Below are 18597 nucleotides of genomic sequence, written 5' to 3' on the forward strand. Positions count from 1 at the left end.
CCAGACAGAAAAATTTCCCACATTATATTTGATGCTATTGAAATTTTGAAGCCTCTGTAAAACATGACCAATTCCCTCATTGACCGACTGGCTAACATATTAAATGGTGTCAACAGAACATCGAAAAAGCACCATAGCTGGGAGTGGGGACAATAGACGGCTGTAAAAACACAGTAAATATGACTGTAGAGAGATAACCATCCAGTGACCGACGGAAAAGTGACAGACAGATTACAAAATAGAGCGAAGTTGTGGTTATCTCACCTCAAAATTTGAAGAATATAAACAAGTTTATTTTAATGACCCAGTAAATTTGTAAAGAGATTGAATTTCACTCTCATCTATGTAATTCGAATAGATGCTGTCTCACTCAGTGAAGAAAATTAGAGACGTAGAGTGTTTAGAGAAGAGACATTAAAGATTTATCCATGAATTAAATACTGGTTCCAAACTCATTGGCCGCATCTGAGTGCGAGGACTTTAAACTAGAACTGCAAGTCGGAGAGACTTTGTTTGATTTCTCAGGCCAAGTGAGAGAGGGGCCGCTCCCAATCTATCAGCTGTCACAGAACTGTAGTAACCTTAAATTAGAGTTTATTTTAAAGAACTTACAATAAGTAGTAGAAATTGATATCATTTCTAATGTCATGAATTCTGGTTAACAGCGAAAATAAAGCCCAACACAAAATTTGGAAGAGTCCTCAGTGATAAGGGAGTATTGAGGTTATTGGTAATTAATGTGGTGCAGCTGATAAATGTTTGGGAAGGAGTATAAAACTGTCAGGATTGAAATGTGATTTAACAACAGGTATTCTAAAGGCAAATAATAAAGGAATCAGGTAAACATCAACAGACTGTGGGAGCACCAAGTTCTGTAAAGCCATTAGCCATGTGTTTACTGGACTGGATGCATCGATTAGGCAAATATGGCTAACAATTACATTGACATTGTATGTCACTATTGTCATATGAAATGTATAAAAATGCTGCACTTGGTGGGGGGGGGGGGAGTGAGACAGCACCAGAAAATCTCCCACAATGCATTGCAAAGGAGCTCCGGATAAAGGTTGCCCGTGCTGCTGAACACAGAACACAACACTCCTGTTTGATATTTCACCCGTCCACAATTGTGGAGTGTATTTTTCTGACTGGAGTTTGGGGCTAGTGCTGTCCCACAATGATCAGAGCTGAGACCATACATACACGCACACGTACCTATGAGGTCATGCATTCTGGGAGGCCAATTGCAAGGGGAATGTAAACAATAAATGGAAGATAGCACTGACAGACAGACGAATCTTCAAGTGCAAGTCGAGAGCGCTCTGATAGTGGCAACACCTATGCATAAAGTGGTAGAGGAGGACTATGGCATGCTTGCTTTCGTCTGTCAGAGGGCTGAATATAAAGTTGTAATTCGGCCACCTTTGGAGTGACGCGTGCAGTTTCGATCACGACATTACAGGAAGGGTGCGGAGGCTTTGGAGAGGTTGCAGAAGAGGTTAACCAGGATTTTGCCCAGCTTGGACAAACTTGGGTTATTATCACTACACAAAGTCAATGGCTGAAGGGCGACCTGAGAGGGAGCCAGTGGACAGTCTGAGCCTTTCTCCTCAGGTGAAAATGACAAATTCTAGGGGCAAATGGATTAAGGTTAGAGGCGGAAAGTTAAAAAGAGTTGTATGAGGCACATTTCTTATACAGAAAGTGACAGGCGGCCATAATGTACTCTCTTGGGAGGTGATAGAAGCAGAAACGATCAATCACGACATTTAAGAGGCAGTTAGGCAGACATATGAACAGGCAGGGAAGAGAGGGATATAGATCATGTCCAGGCAGATTGTATTACTTCAGAATGGCATCAATATGATAATAGACGTGATGGGCCAAAGGGCTTCTGCTGCTGCTGTACTGCACTGTTTTCTACGTGGCAGGAATTGTGGGGCTATAATTAATATTTTGAATAGAAAACATCTCTTCTTTAGAGCACACAGTGAGTTTATGCATTTTGAGGGAAACAACGTGGAAGGGAAATATATATTTGAATGGCACAGATGCAAAGAGCAGGGAGCGGGGAGTTACTGTGCACAAATCTTTATTGGAGAGAGAACAGAACCAGAATGCATTGAGGAGATAGGATGGGACCTTGGGCTTCATTAATGGAACCAGCAGTTTCATCAGAGCCAGACGTGTTCAGCTCTATGACCCAGCACAGTTAGGATAGACGTGTGACTGTCTCCAGCGGCTATCTCTCTGCCAGATATTCAGCTTTTGGGACTGTTGAAGGACGGAGTCTCTCTGAGGAAATGGAAAGACCATTCGCTTTTTGGACACTTGGAATGATTCTTGTGTTACGCAGCATTTCACAAGATTTAATGGAATTATTGTTGTAGGGGACTGTCCTGTCAGAGGCCTAAACAGGAGATTTTGTGGCAGTGAGTGTAAGTTCAGGATGGTTTGTTAATTGCCTGGTGCTATGATTAAGGATGTTTCTAAACATTTCAAGTCTGTTGTGAAAGCTGAGATTGAGAGGCCAGAAATTAATGGACATATTGATAGCAATAACATTTTTAGTGCATAAGTAGTTATTATTTAGCTGCCTGACCGGCATACTCATTGCCCTGTTGTTGTGGGGTTTTTGTTTTCCTGTGAGCTCTAATCTTCATTACTGCTGCTTCTGTCACAAAATTAGCTGCTTCCATCAACTCTTTAATCTGGTCTTCGTGCTGTATGTGGCCCCCAGACAAGGTGACGTACCCTCGCTGAGGCCAGGCCAATATATGACCATGAACTATACCAAAGACATCAGGACTGTCTGTGTATATGTTGACTCTCTGGCTCCTGGCTGATGTCAGAGCTTTTAATAGTTGTGCCAGTTCTGAAAATTTTCCACATAATTCCTGCAATAATTAAACATTCCTAAAGCTTGACTTACTCCTTTCCCAGTGTGTGACTCGGTAGTTTAAAATCGCATTCTTTTGTTTTTTCGGGACTATCCTCTGCCCCTATCTGACTGATATCCCAGACACGTCACTCCCTGTCATCCCAACATGCTTTCTGTGGTTTAATTTTAAGCCCTGCCTGGCTGATGTGACTCAATACTCTATTGAAGATCCAGATGTGCTCTTTCTGACCAACTGAGGTGATGAGGTCTTGGTAAGATCAATTTGACTAATTCCATGAGCCATACATCGGTGCTTGTTTTGTCCATCTCACAGACAAGTTTCTGCCATAGCCATGAGTTCATAAGCTTTACCTTTAAAACTCCTTGCATTGAAAAGAAAAGTTCTTCAGAGTTACTGCATATTCTGAATCTCTCCTCTTTCTTTTGTAATTGATGTGCTCTCCTTGCATTCAGAACCTTCCTCATCAATCACCTGTTTACGCTGCTACGTATAATTCCCCCACTCCCCATCTCTGTCAGTATAAAGTGTCCTTCAATTGAATGAGCAAAATTCCTTGCTAAGATATTGATCCCTTTACAGTTTATGTCGGACCCATTCTTTTGGAACATGTCTTTGCTATCCCAAAAGCCATTTGAATTATCCAAAAAGCTGATTCCCTGGACAATACACCAGCTCCTCACCATGACTTTGTCTCCTTTAACCTTGTTCCCCCTACCTCGTTTGGCACTGGGAGTAAACAAGAAAGTACTAATTGTCAAGTTTTTTTAAAAAAAATCACCTAACGTGCCAAATTCACTGCTTTTAATCTTTTCCCTGAAAAATGTCATTGCTATCAATATGTACAATAATTTCTGGCCTCTCAATCTCACCTTCCACAAGAGACTTGAAATGTTTAGAGACATCCTTAATTCTAGCACCAGGCAATTAACAAACCATCCTAAACTTACACTCACTGCCACAGAATCTCCTGTTTAAGCCTCTGACAGGACAGCCCCCTACAACAATAATTCTGGAGACATTCTTACTTATCCTAACAGTCACTCAACTATCTGACTGATCCTGTTGGGTTGTAGAGCTGAACACATGTCGGACTCTGATGAAGCTGCTGGTTCCATTAATGAAGCCCAAGATCCCATACAGTTTTCTCAATGCATTTTGATTATATTCTCTCTCCGATTAAAGATTTGCACATAGTAAGTTCCCGCTCCCTGTTCGTTGCATTTGAGCCATTCAAATATACATTCCCCTTCCACGTTGTTTCCCTCAAAATGCATAAACTCAGTGTGTTCTAAAGAAGAGATGTTTTCTACTCAAAATATTAACTGCAGCTCGACTATTCCTGCCATGCAGTCAACAGGACAGTACATCACCGGAAGAAGCCCTTTGGCCCACCACGTCTATTCTAATACTGATGTATTACTTCAGAATGGCAACCTGCCTGTACGTGATCTATATCCCTCTCTTCCCTGCCTGTTCGTATGTCTGCCTAAATGCCTCTTAAATGTTGTGATTGATCGTTTCTGCTTCTATCACCTCCCAAGAGAGTACATTGTGGCCACCTATCACCTTCTGTATAAGAAACGTGCCACACACACCACCTTTAAACTTTCCCCCCTCTCACCTTCATCGTATTGCCCTCAGAATTTGTCATTTTTCACCTTTGTCAAAAGGCTCAGACTGTCCACTCTCTCCCTCTCAGGTCGCCCATCAGCCATTGACTCTGTGCAGTGATAACGATCCAAGTTTGTCCAAGCTGGGCAAAATCCTGGTAAACCTCTTCTGCAACCTCTCCAAAGCCTCTGCGCCCTTCCTGTAACGTAGTGATCGAAACTGCACACGTCACTCCAAAGGTGGCTGAATTACAACTTTATGTTCAGCCCTCTGAAAGAAGAAAGCAAGCATGCTGTCATCCTCCATTACCACTTTATGCACATGCGCTGCCACTATCAGAGAGCTATGGACTTAGACCTGAAGATACGTCTGTATATCAGTGCTACTCAGGGTTCTTCCATTTTTTGTCTGCACTCCCCTTGCAATTGACCTCCCAGAATGCATCCCCTCATAGTTACGTGCGCGTGTATGTCTGGTCTCAGCTCTGATCGTTGTGGGGCAGCACTAGCCCCTGATCTCCAGTCATAAAAATACACTCCACAACTGTTGACAGGTGAAATATCAAACAGAAGCCTTGTGTTTTGTGTTGAGCAGCACAAGCAACCTTAATGCGCAGCTCCTTTGCAATGCATTGTGGGAGAGTTTCTGGTGCACTGTCACTCCCCCATCCTCAAACCAAGTGCAGCATTCGTTTACATTGACATTGTATGTCATTACTGTAACGTGTAGTGTAATTGTTAGCCACATTTGCCTAATCGATGCATCCAGTCCAGTAAACACATGGCTAATGGCTCTACAGAACTTGGTGCTCCCACAGTCTGTTGATGTTTAACTGATTCCTTTATTATTTGCCTTTAGAATACCTGTTGTTAAATCACATTTCAATCCTGACAGTTTTATACTCCTTCCCAAACATTTACCAGCTGCACCACATTAATTACCAATAACCTCAATACTCCCTTATCACTGAGGACTCTTCCAAATTTTGTGTTGGGCTTTATTTTCACTGTTGACCCGAATTCATGAGATTAGAAATGACATTAATTTCTACTACTTATTCTAAGTTCTTTAAAATAATCTCTAATTTAAGGTTACTACAGTTCTGTGAGAGCTGACAGATTGGCCAGTGAGTTTTGAATCAGTATGTAACTCATGGATAAATCTTTACTGTCTCTTCTCTAAACACTCTGCATCACTAATTTTCTTTACTTAGTGAGACAACCTCTATTCGAATTACACAGATAAGTGAAAATTAATCTCTTCACAAATTTACCGAGTCATTAAAAGAAACTTGTTTATATTTTTCAAATTTCTAGGTGACATAACTGCATTTTCACTCTATTTTGTAATTTGTCTCTGTCACTTTTCCACTGATCACTGGATGGTTTCCTCTCTGCAGCCCTAATTACTGCATTTTTACAGCCGTCATTTGTCCCCACTCCTGGCTATGTTGCTTTTTCGATGTTCTGTTTACACCATTTAATACTTTATCTTTCCTGCAATGAAATAGCCCTCATTTCAGTGCCGACAAACATTTACTCAAGAAGCTTAGGTAACTCTTTGACACTGTTTTTTTTTGTTTGCCTTTCTGATTTACAACTAACTAAAAAGTTCAGACTACTGTAGGATCAGACTTCTCTTTTTAAATTTTACTAAATAACAAACTTGGGACTGTGGCTTAGCTTAGCTTTTCAAAAATGTCCCCAATTAAAATGCTTGCACGTTTAGAACTACCTGTTGACAGAAATTACAGAGAATCTTATGCGGTATCTCTGTATGGAGAGTACAGGTCTAGCTGAGAAAATCTGTGATGCACATCTGGAAATCCCTTTTGACCATTTTATGACAGCTAAAATCCCCGAACAGCCATTTTTAGTCAACTTTAATCATTGGCTGCACCAGCAACTCGCTCCTCTAAGCACTTGACTTAAATGCTAAGCAGGCCTATGTAACTTATGGGATATATTTACTCTCCCTGATGTTTTACCTGATGGGGAAATCCTTCAGCTCCCATGTTTCTCTGTGCTGTGGCCCTTTGGTACATCATTATTCTTACACACCAGTGTTATGAACACAATCAAACATTGAATTGTATTCCTTCTAGTACATGGGATATGATCTGGATCATGGGTGTGTATTTGGGTAATCAGTCCCCTGTCCTTCGTCTGATTTATCCAGTTCTGTTGTTTTAATTCCCTGTCTGCTTGAGCTGCAGGAGTTTAAATCTTTTGTATGTTCAGATCATTGAATAACTTCTTCAGCTCCTTCCACAGCCTTTAACCAATCTGCAGTCACATGTGGAATCAGTGCTAAATCCATCACCATGGACTGTAATGAATCTCAATCCACTTCATGTTGCTGGTTAGTAAGATGAATCACTGCCTGTCTCACCGGCTTAGGCCCGGTCTACCACTGATGGTAATGTTCTTTGTTGGGTATTGACAGCAACATTGACCTTGCATGGCTTTGTTCCTTCCTTTAATAGCTGGCTGCCATCACTAGATAATACCTCGATCTGACCAGGGTGTACTACAAGAAGGACCAGTTGATCACCAGCAAATAATAGATTGTGGACAGTTGCCATAACTTACAAAACCACAAGCTGTAAATCTTTGGTCATTTCATCCCGACATGACCAGTGATCCCCTCCTTGTTGACGCCTCGTTTAGTCAATTCCCTTTTTCATTTTTTTTATGATAACCATGTGAGTGGGAGTGTCTTTTCGTGATATCCAAGTCCCTTCATGGTATCTCCTAATATTGTGGACATTCTTTAGGGTGGCTTTATAATTGACCCATGTTTGGGGATGTGTAACATTACCCTGATACAATATTCCTCCTCATCAATGGTCTCCGTGCCCAATAATCTGCTGGCAAGGGTGAAACACCAAAGGTGTGCCAGGAATATGTTCTGTCCTACCCATTCTCACAGTTGCTCATTGGTCACCCAGTTGGCGATTTGGTGCATGTCCAATTTCATCAGATTTGTACTGATCATTGTCAACAGCCAGCTGCCGTAGGTTGTGCATGTCTGCATGATATGTTCTTCCTGAGATGTGTTAGCCAGTCGGTCATTGATTGTATTGGTCATATTTTACAGAGGCTTCAAAATTTCAAAGGCATCTAATATAATGTGTGAGGTCTTTCTGTCGAGATGACCTGTTTTAGCCTGATCTTTATAACCTCAGTCTACAATTCTGAGCATTTTCTGCAGACTCTGAAACTGCTCATCTATTGTAGATCTCTATCTAATGTGTTTACTGTCACTATCACCTGCTCTTGCTCTTTCCAATTATCCTTTCTTTTAAAGCCTGCAGACCTTTCTCAGATTTAAACCGTCTCCTACCCAGCTGTAATCGTAAGAGCTTGGAAGACAATTGTTCTGTGGTAGTAGAACACCACTCGAGCACTTGTACTTCCTGTCAGGTCAAAACCGACATGCACAAGCTTATATCCTTGCACAACAGTCACACTTTGTCCTGTATGTTCCATTACTGTCCCAGACCAGAGATCCTGCTGGCCTTCGCAATGTTTTGGTTCAGAAGTGAAAGTTACAGTCTCCGGGCTTGGAGTCATGGTCACATTTTGCCTTGTAATGGTGACATTGGTAACACTTGGTGAGAATCCTTAGACCCTGTGTAAAGTATGCCACCACGCAGCCTGTTTAAACCAATTACTAACAAATTCAATTCTTCCCCTTTCAGGCTCATACGTACACTAAATCCATTGCGATACATGAGCATACAGTTTGCAGGTAACATAAAGTACTCTGGACACATAAAGCATATTGCCATTCCACTTTGTCCGCACACAAACCTGACTGGTCTTTGTCCTAATCCCATAATTCAGGCTTGATTATATGGAATACTTTTGGGGTCCATATTAATCGATTTGCTTTCATTCTTATTTCAGTTCGCTGCGTGCCTGCCACAGCCAGCTTCACCCCTTCCCTTTCCATACTGCCATAAAACACATTTCCATCACTATCGCTCCCAGGGTCATGCCCTGCCCAGGATTCACAATTTAACATTCCCATTACATAGCCACATATACAATCAAACTTCCCTCCCTCTGGTTCAGTTGCTTTCAGAATCCAGGAATAATTCCCAAAGCGGGTGATGGAGGTGACCACCAGCCTGTAAAGGACAGGAACCCAACACAACTTGCCGTAATGGTTAATGATCATGTTTGGACTTTGCATCACTTCAGTTGGGACCATTGCTTCCATTTTGGACCCCGCTTTAATATCAACAAGAGTGCACATTTCACCTGTAATTATAACCGAGTAGGGTCTGACCCATCATGGTGCAGTGCCAGACGATCGGATAATATTTTCACCAGGACCTGATCTCCTGGATTAAGAATGCCAGCTCAGATGTTTCTATGCTCCTTTTCCCAACCTCTGATTCCCTGTCCGTCTGCAACTTCCCCTCTCAGCTCATGTAGCTGTTTTGCCAGTTCTTTCACAGATCGTTTCGCCCTATCATTTCCATTGCACATATCTGTCTGTTCTCCTACCATGTCCTCTCGCAGCTGCATAGCCTATCCAGTCACACATTCACAAGGGGGTCAGCCTCGTTCGCTTTGCTGGGGTTAACCTCAGTTTGATGAGAATGGTGGGGTGTACACTAAACCAATCTTGCCTTGTCTCTTTCAGGGCCTTCGACCAGTTTTCAGTGTTCGGTTAATTTGTTCTCCTTGAACTTTTGGGCTGGTATGGGAGATGGATTTTGTGTTCAGTACCAAACAGCACACGTACTTGTTTAATTACTTTCCCTGTAAAATGAGTCCCTTTTTCAGAATCTGCAGGGAAATGCTTCCACCCACCCAGTAAGTCTCAGGTGAAGCGACCATGCTAAATTACTGATAGGGATGTGCAGGCTCAATCGGTTGATGTGATAATCGTGGGCTTACAGGCATAGGGTGGACTGGGTCCCTCTTCAAAGCGTCAGTGTGGCCTTGATGGGCTGAATGACCCATCCTGAATGTAGGTGTTCTATAAATCTATGATCTGAGGAAAGACTGGATCAGCAGGGTTAGAGACTGGATCGACTGGGTGTGTACTCATTGGAATTTAGTAGAATGGGTCGGTTGCGGGGGGGGGGGGGGACGGCATAGAAACATAAAATTCTAATGACCCTGGATGGGCTAGATGCAGAAAGAATGTTCCGGATGATCAGGAAATCTAGAAAACTGGGCGGGTCACAATCTAAGAAAAAAACATTCAGGACTGAGATGAGGAAGAATTTCTTCACCGAGTGTGATCCTGTGGAATTCTCTCCCACAGAAGATGTTGGGGCCAATTAATTAGATTTATTCGAGAGGGAGCTGGTCGTTTCTGTTGTGGCTAAAGGGAAGGAGGAGTATGGAGCGATGGCAGGAATGGGTGACTGAGATTACACAATCAGTCATGATCATATAGTATGGTTGTGCAGGCTCAAAGGGCCAAATAGCTGCCTCCTACTTTTTTGTTTCTATATATTTAGCCCATTCAGCATTTTTTGGGGGGTAAGGAGCCCATAGAATACATCCGCAATTGTTCCCATGAGCCCCCTGGGTTATGGCTGCTGTCTGCATTTAATCTTGATTGTTTTCCCTGACTCTGTGTGCACAGACTCCATGTCTTTGATCACACTTTATTATATCGTTCCCTACTCCAGGCCACCACCAACAACGAGTCGTCTGATATTGCATTTTATCCCACCCAGTATGGGCCAGCCGAGGATATGTGGTGGCACGATCTGATCCTACATCTTCCTGACTCCATCTTGCTCTCTCATTGCCCCACCCTTTTCCCATTCACATTTCTCGTGTTGTGGGGCTGTTTCTTGAAATGTCGTCAAACTTACTTCTCTTCCTCCAGTAACTGCTGGCACTGCCACTTCCTCAAATATCTGTACTTTTTCAGTAAGTATTTCAGCTGCCTGACCCACATACTCAATGCCCTGTTGTTGTGGGGTTTCTCCTTTCCTGTGAGCTCTAATCTTCATTACTGCTGCTTCTGTCACAAAATTAGCTGCTTCCCTCAACTCTTTAATCCGTTCTTCGTGCTGTATGTGCCCCCCCAGGCAAGGTGACGTACCCTTGCTGAGGCCAGGCCATTATATGGCCATGAACTGTACCAAAGACATAAGGCATGTCAGTGTATATGTTGACTCACTGGCTCCTGGCTGATGTCAGGGTTTTTAATGGTTCTGCTAGTTCTAAAACTTTTCTGCATAACTCCCACAATAATTAAACAACCCTCAAGTTTGTCTTACTCCTTTCACGGTCAGTGACTGGGTAGTTTAAAATCGCATTCTTTCATCCCCCTGGGGCTATCCTAAATCCCTACCTGACGATATCCCAGATACCCTCCTCCCTGTTGGCCCAACTGCACTTTCTGTGGTTTAATTTTAAGCCCTGCCTGGCTGATGTGATTCAATTCTCTGTTGAAGATCCGGATATGTTCTTTCTGACCGACTGAGGTGATGAGGTCTTGGTAAGATCAATTTGGCTAATTCCATGAGCCATATGTTGGTGGAATATGACTGGTCCATTGTGGAATTGCTGAAACAACTGTGACCATGTATACTGTTTTCCTCAGAATAAACAACAGCTGTTCTGGGATTCCAGGTCCACAGGTACAGACCTGGACTGAGATAGTACCCTGTTGCGATTTCAGCCCATTATGTACAGTGTGCTTTTGCTACTGTAGGATACTCTTCAGTGACAGATGTGTTCAGGGAGGTATAATCAATAGGGAGGCAATCTGAGTCATCAGGCTTCAGTGAATTAGTTTGGGATGCTGTCAGTCTGACTCTGACCTCCTTCATCCAGTTGTTCATGATCACAATTACTGCCTCCTCAGCCCCAGCTTTGATGGGGTACTGTTTGTGTGGTGGAATGAGAGGGCCCTTGATCTTTTACAGGGTTTACAGATAATAACCCATATTCCTGTTTGAGAGTGGGTCCCAGGTGTAACTCCCCAGATTGCCTGACTGTCCCAGTCTCCCGACAGTGTAGGTACTCTGGAGATGCAGCCTGTCTTTTTCCTCCTGCCCCTGTCCTGGCCGTCATAGTTCGGGTTTCTACAGCGTAAGATGTTCCTTGTTGTTTTCAAAGATCAACTCCCAGAATTATCCTTATCTCATTTTCACACACGTCACATTCCAAACGTGCATCTGAAAAGGTTCACTTCATCTCGCTTCCTCAGTTCCTCCTGCAGCTCCTTTCATTGCAGTGGTTGGGGTGGTGAGGGTCACATCTATATGGTTATGTTGGTATTTGTTTCCGTCAATTGTCACAGAATCATAGAGATGTGCAGCATGGAAATAGACCCTTCAGTCCAAGTCGTTCATGCCAAGCAAACATCCTAAATTAATCTCATCCCATGTGCCAGCATTTCGCCCATGTCGCCTTAAACCCCTCCTAGTCATATACCCATTCAGATGACTTCTAAATGTTGTAATTGAGCTAGCATCTACCACTTCCTCTGGCAGCTCATTACATATATGCACCACCCTCTGCGTGAAAATGTCGCCCCTTAGATCCCTTTTAAATCTTTCCCCCTCACCTTAAACCTATTCCCTCCAGTTTTGGACTCCAAACCCTTGGAACAAGATCTTGACTATTCACCCAATGCATGTTTGTCATGACGGTATAAGCCTCCGTAAGCCCCCCCCCCCCCAACCCCCCAGCGTACAACATTCCAGGGGAAATAGCCCCAACCTATTCAGCTTCTCCCTTCAGATCAAACCTGCCAATCATGGCAACGTCCTTGTAAATATTTTTCTGAACCTTTCAAATTTCACAACATCCTTCCTGTAACAGGGAGATCAGAATTGAATGCACTATTCTAAAAGTGGCCTAACCGATGTCCAGTGTGTCTGCAACATGACACACTAACTCCTAGATTCAAGGCACTGACCTGTAAAGGCAAACGTACCAAATACCTTCCTCACTCCCTTGTCTACCTGCAACTCCACTTTCAAGAAACTATGAATTTGCACTCCAAGTTCTCTTTAAGTGGTAACACTCCCAGGGCCTTCCGATTGAGTCCATAACTTCTGCATTGATTTGCCTTCCTAAAACGAAATATTTCACATTAATCCAAATTAACCTTCATCTGCCACCCCTCAGCTCATTGGCCCATGTGATGAGGGTCTTATTGTACTCTCGAAATAAACTCCTTCACTTTCCATTGCACCACTACTTTTGATGTTATCTGCAAACATACCTCCTCTATTCACGTGCACGTCACTTATGTAAATGACAAAAAAACAAAGTCCTTTTGTCCCCTATTGTCTGTCCAAGCTTTAACTTTGATCCACAACGGTGCCATTGGCATTGCGTTCTCATACTTCCAGGTCATCGCACCCATTGTTGTCCATCTGCGCTTAAGTGGGTGTTTTGTCATCCAACTCGTTTGAGTCAGTGTCATTGTCCTCACGGCCTTCTAAGAAGACGAGGGCACTCGGCGCTTCCCCTACTCTAAGTATCATCATGCTCTTTCGCTTTAAGCCCTCGTGTGAGAGCTGCCATCTTTGCTTGTTCCCATTTCTCATTGGCCATATTTCTGATGGAGGCTGTCAGAGTTACAGCCACCTTCTCATATTTGCAATTTTTCTTTTTGTCCATTCCACCAGGTTCTCTGCTTTGGGTTTGGGTCATCCTGATTATCTTCGTGATCAGTTTCTTTCTGAAATCCGGTACAATTTGTAACAACCACCCCTCTGGACCTCTTTTTTTTAATCATCCGTAGATACGATCCATTCAGAATCCATTTTGGCCGCCTTGCGCTTATGCCCCCCCCCCCCCCCCCCCACCTCGTGCCCCAATTTTCCACCATGATGTCCTGTTTTGTGGCCCAACCCCTCCCAGGTGTGGACTAGGTCTATCAATTGTCCACTGAATTCAGCACAATTCCCTTCTCCCTCTTGTTACTTTTTATACTGCCAAGAGCTATTCTGGGGTTTACTGACTCCCTAAAGTGTACTAAATATTAAACATACTTGCATGATTAGATTCGACACAGCTGATCATTGACTGGTTTAATATTGTCGGAGGAGAAATATAAAAGAGGGGTCTTGAGACAATGAATGGATATTCATGGTGCCTATTAAATTGTACAGTGAAACATATTTACTCTGATTCATGAATTTGATAATAATGAAACATATTCTGTGATTATCAGAATATAGAAGAACAAAGTTTGACTTTTTAAACTTCACTTAATAATAACTTTGAATTTCTCTGTCTGTAAAGCTGAAAAGTAGACTGATTATTGAAGTGTTATTGATGTGATCACAGCAAAAGAATCATCAGGTACTAACTGCAATTCATGAGATAAGCAATGTGATCATTTGCATTGATTCTTGTATTGAAAATTCAAGCTTGTTTAATGCTTGTAAAATATTTCGCTATTCATTATAATTCAAGAATACAGCATTGAAATGATGTCAGTAAAAATAGATTTTAGTTTTACTGTTATAATCGACTAATACAATAATTGGACATACGGTTGGATGACTGCACTCTAAACTGTTAGATATCTAATATTGGCTGTGATGAGAAAAACAATTTAGTTTACAAGGTGTTCTGTACTAGGAATAATTAAAAAATAATTTGTGATTACGAATCAGCTACTTAAAAGACAATTACTGTAATTGGCTAAAATATTTACATTTTGGTCAGATAATTGGACCAAGGGACATACACGTTGTACATGTGTTTATTCAACAGAATACTCAAGAGATATTTTTCCCCAGGTGCTAATTATACATCCGCAGATCAAAGCAGCTTGAAATATACATGGAAGCCAAATGATCAATGAATTAAGAAAGAATCCATAGTTATACCTGACAGTTTAAAATTCTGAGTAGTTTGGGCACGTGTTCATGTTGTTCAAACAGGCAACATGTGGATCAAAGTTAAACCTTGGACGGACAGTCGGGGACAAAAGGAGATAATGGGAACTGCAGATGCTGGAGATTCCAAGATAATAAAATGTGAGGCTGGATGAACACAGCAGGCCAAGCAGCATCTCAGGAGCACAAAAGCTGACGTTTCGGGCCTAGACCCTTCATCAGAGAGGGGGATGGGGGGAGGGAACTGGAATAAATAGGGAGAGAGGGGGAGGCGGACCGAAGATGGAGAGTAAAGAAGATAGGTGGAGAGGGTGTAGGTGGGGAGGTAGGGAGGGGATAGGTCAGTCCAGGGAAGACGGACAGGTCAAGGAGGTGGGATGAGGTTAGTAGGTAGCTGGGGGTGCGGCTTGGGGTGGGAGGAAGGGATGGGAGAGAGGAAGAACCGGTTAGGGGACAAAAGGATGCTGCTTTTTGTCATTTACATAAATGATTTGGATGTGCATATCGGAGGTAGGTTTGCAGATGACCTCAGAATAAGTGGCAGATTTTCATGTTGGGATTCTTGTCTGTTTAACTATAATCTGTTCCATTCTCCATGCAAGAGGCTCTTCTTGTGTGTGATGGACTGCCACTAACAGTGTAATTTCTCTGAGAGTCCTGGGATCAAGTTTCCTTTGTCTGCAAATCAGGCAGCCAGTAAACCCCACACCTGCTTTTCTCAGGTGAAGCAGAGATTCATTTCTTAGTGAATAAGTGGTAGATGCTAAAGTTATTTCACTCAGAATGGTTTCCAGCATGCACCATCAATCAGTGTACCTGCTAAGTTATTTTCTGAACAATTCCGATCTCTATCTGTCAATCTGATGGTACATCTTGTTTGTCACTTTTATGAGAATTCAACCCTTTGTTTCTGAGCTATTTTTCTCAATGATTTGACAAATCTATTGCTTCACTGTGTGCAGTCTAAGAGCCGTTATGAGCCAGTCTCACCAGTTAGCCACAGTAACGTACCCCCGTATCACCGTATTATACATTTTTTTAGCATTATCGTATCAGCAAATTCTTTTATTAAAGGGACCAGGAGTGAGTTTTTTTTAACATGACGTTTTTTCTGCTTAATATTTTGATTTTAAAACATAAGACGATGGCTTGTATTTGTGAGAGGGTCATGTTGCTGTGTGCAACAGCCTGTCATTAATGGGATTATGTTCCCTGGAACAAGATTTCTTTTGTCAACAAATTACGCATGAAGTTACTTGAACACCTGGGAAAAGGATGTGTTCCTTGCAGTGTGACTTCCATCAATGCACTTTGTGGAGCCCCCTGAAGCCAGAGGTACACGTATGTGTGCAGATTTGTTTTCCTCACTGAAGGAAGCACACATTAGCATACGAGTGTTTGTAACACGGGGCAGCAGACTTATTCTGGGAACTGCGGATTATACTGAGGTGCGACAAGTTGGCTAGATTTAAATATCTGACATTGCGAGGGAATAAAGAGGCGTTCTCTTTGAACTGTATGTTATTACCAAAGACAGTGACAGGATAAATGTTGGCAGCTATCTTTGCTGATAGGAATCTAGAATAATGGATCAGTCTCAGCGGTAGAACAGCCTGAGTGACTGAGATAAGCAGAAATGACTGCACGCAAATGCCTGTGAATCTGTGATCATTTCCACCTCAAGGACTGAATCACTGACTATATTCCAGAAAATGGCTTGCAATGTTTGCTGTGCTAAGGGGATCAAAAAATGTTGCAAAAACTGGATGAGTGCTAAGAAGTCAACAATGATGTCACTGAAATGAACTGTGGATGCTGGCAAATTGAAACAAAACAAAAAATGCTGCAGAAACCTAGCCAATCTAGCAGCATCTGTGGAGAGAGAAACAGAGTTCAAGTTTCACGCCTGATGTGCCTCCTCTTCAGAACAAACAATGTTGTTAAACTGCAAGTCAGGCTGTAGGTGCTAAATGATGTAAACCTGACCCAGTCTTTGAAATTCTTTTGCAGAGAAATGATCTCCCCATTTGTTTGATAGTGGCACTGAGATTGTGCTGTTGAAGTAGAAAGGACACTTTCTATGTCTCGTTGATAAATTGGTGTCTATTGCTCATCACTGAGACTGGGCGGGAGTTCTGATAGACTGCAATAGTCAACATAAAATACTGTTTTTTGAAGAACAGGGAGACTTTCTGCTATGCTAGGAATCAGATCACAATGATCCTCACTGACCATAACAGGGCTCAAACCAAGAGATTTATTTTTGTGACTAACACAGTCAAGATGTGGCATACTGTACTCACACAGTCCTGTCTTCATCACACCCCAGCTTCATGATTCTGAGTCAGAGAATCTCGATGTAGAAACATTTCCTATATATGAGACAATCCACATTTTCTCTCAGAACAGTCCCAGCACAAGATTTAGTTAGTGAATCGTTGGAACAGGTAAAATCACTGGAAGTAGAGACTGCTTGAAGTGTAGTTACAGTTCTCACATACAGAATTGAACTGTTATTTGGATTGTTCATTTTAATCATTTATAGATGTGCCTGTAGTTTTCATTTGAAGTGGGAGCTGGAATGTGTCAGCCCTGAGAGATGTTTCTGAGGAATCATATCAGTGTTTACAGGGAGCTCCTTGGAAATGTGTCAGTGTTTACTGGGGACTCTGAGGGGGAAATGTGTCAGTGTTTACGGTGAGGGTCAGAATGTGCCTAGAGGAAGGTGTCAGCGTTTACGGGAGGTGGGGGCGTCGCCTAGGAGAAGGTGCCAGTGTTTATTAAGGGTCCCCAGTGAGTGTGAGAGTATTTACAGAGTGCTTTTGGAGAATTAGTATGGGATTCTGGTTTGCGGTTACTTTTTTGATCTTTAAGCGCCTTCCAGACCTTTGATTGTGAACACTGGGCCTACTTATGGGGATGCGAATGAGAAGACTTTAGACAGGTATTTAAGGGCAAAGGAATCTCTCTTTATTTCAGTGCATAGAGGTAATTATAATTTGAGAAATGGGTACCTCAGTAAATTCTATGAAGTTAACACAATATACTATGAAAAGAGATTACCACTATTAGACATTATTTACTGACATACAGAAAACAAACATTTACACTGTTCTCTGATTGAAGGGTCTAGTCCCGAAACGTCAGCTTTTGTGCTCCTGCGATGCTGCTTGGCCTGCTGTGTTCATCCAGCATCACATTTTATTATCTTGGAATTCTCCAGCATCTGCAGTTCCCATTATATCTCATTTACACTGTCTGCCTGAATTCCTCCCAATAGGGTCCCAATGTACAGCTATCGATGTTAGAGTTTGGGATCTTGGGGTTTATGCTCCCATCCCAGAATGTGGTTTTGAAGTCCCAGTGGTATTCTGGATCACCACACCTGGAGCCTGGATTTGGACTGTATGAGTTTTTTACGTTTGGGTGAGTCAGCTGATGCGCTAAGGTGTGTTTTGATGAGTTCCCGATTCTCTTCACCTTTGGGTTTGTGAACGGGTTTTCACCTCACGTTGTGACTGAGGACACGTGGCTTCGGTGAAGTCAGTGATTGATCATGTTGTCGGTGTCTGGTTTGGATGGTCTGGATCAGGTTCTTGCTGTTGGTGTTTTCGTTTCAGAAAGACCCGTGTTCGGAAGCACTTTGTTCAGATTCCTCCTCCCGTACGATCGGGGCTGGCAGTTATACTGACTGTGCGTCCCATTATCTTCAATCTGCAGTTTTCACTCTGCTCTTGATGTTCTCCCCTGAGGTTAATTAGCTTTCCGATGGTTAGAGTGTGTTTGAATGGATTTGAATGTCGAGTATCTCTTTCAGCTCCAGACTGACTGTGCTGAGTAACCTGAGGTGTAAAAGTTGTCTTGGATCGGTTCCTACTATCTCATCGATCAGGGTCAGTTGGTTTCGGTCAGATGTCCTTTAAGAGAAGAGGGGCAAAATGGGATTCCAGGACTAAAAATAATTTTCTGAAGAACGGTCAAACCATGAAACGTCAGCTTTCCTGCTCCTCTGATGATGCTTGGCCTACTGTGTTCATCCAGCCCTACGCCTTATTATCTCAATAACCCCACACAGCAACCTCCGTTCCCAGGCATAATTATTGTGTTGTGTATTTTTCACAGACTCAGTCCAACTGTCTCTTTGAGTAGTTTTGGATGGGCAGAATCCTGGACTGCAACACAAGGTTCATCAAAATGGTTTACTATTGGCGATTTTTTATTTCTTCACGGAGTCCT

The sequence above is a fragment of the Stegostoma tigrinum genome, unplaced genomic scaffold (genome assembly GCF_030684315.1).
Source record: "Stegostoma tigrinum isolate sSteTig4 unplaced genomic scaffold, sSteTig4.hap1 scaffold_49, whole genome shotgun sequence".
Classification (NCBI taxonomy): Eukaryota; Metazoa; Chordata; class Chondrichthyes; order Orectolobiformes; family Stegostomatidae; genus Stegostoma; species Stegostoma tigrinum.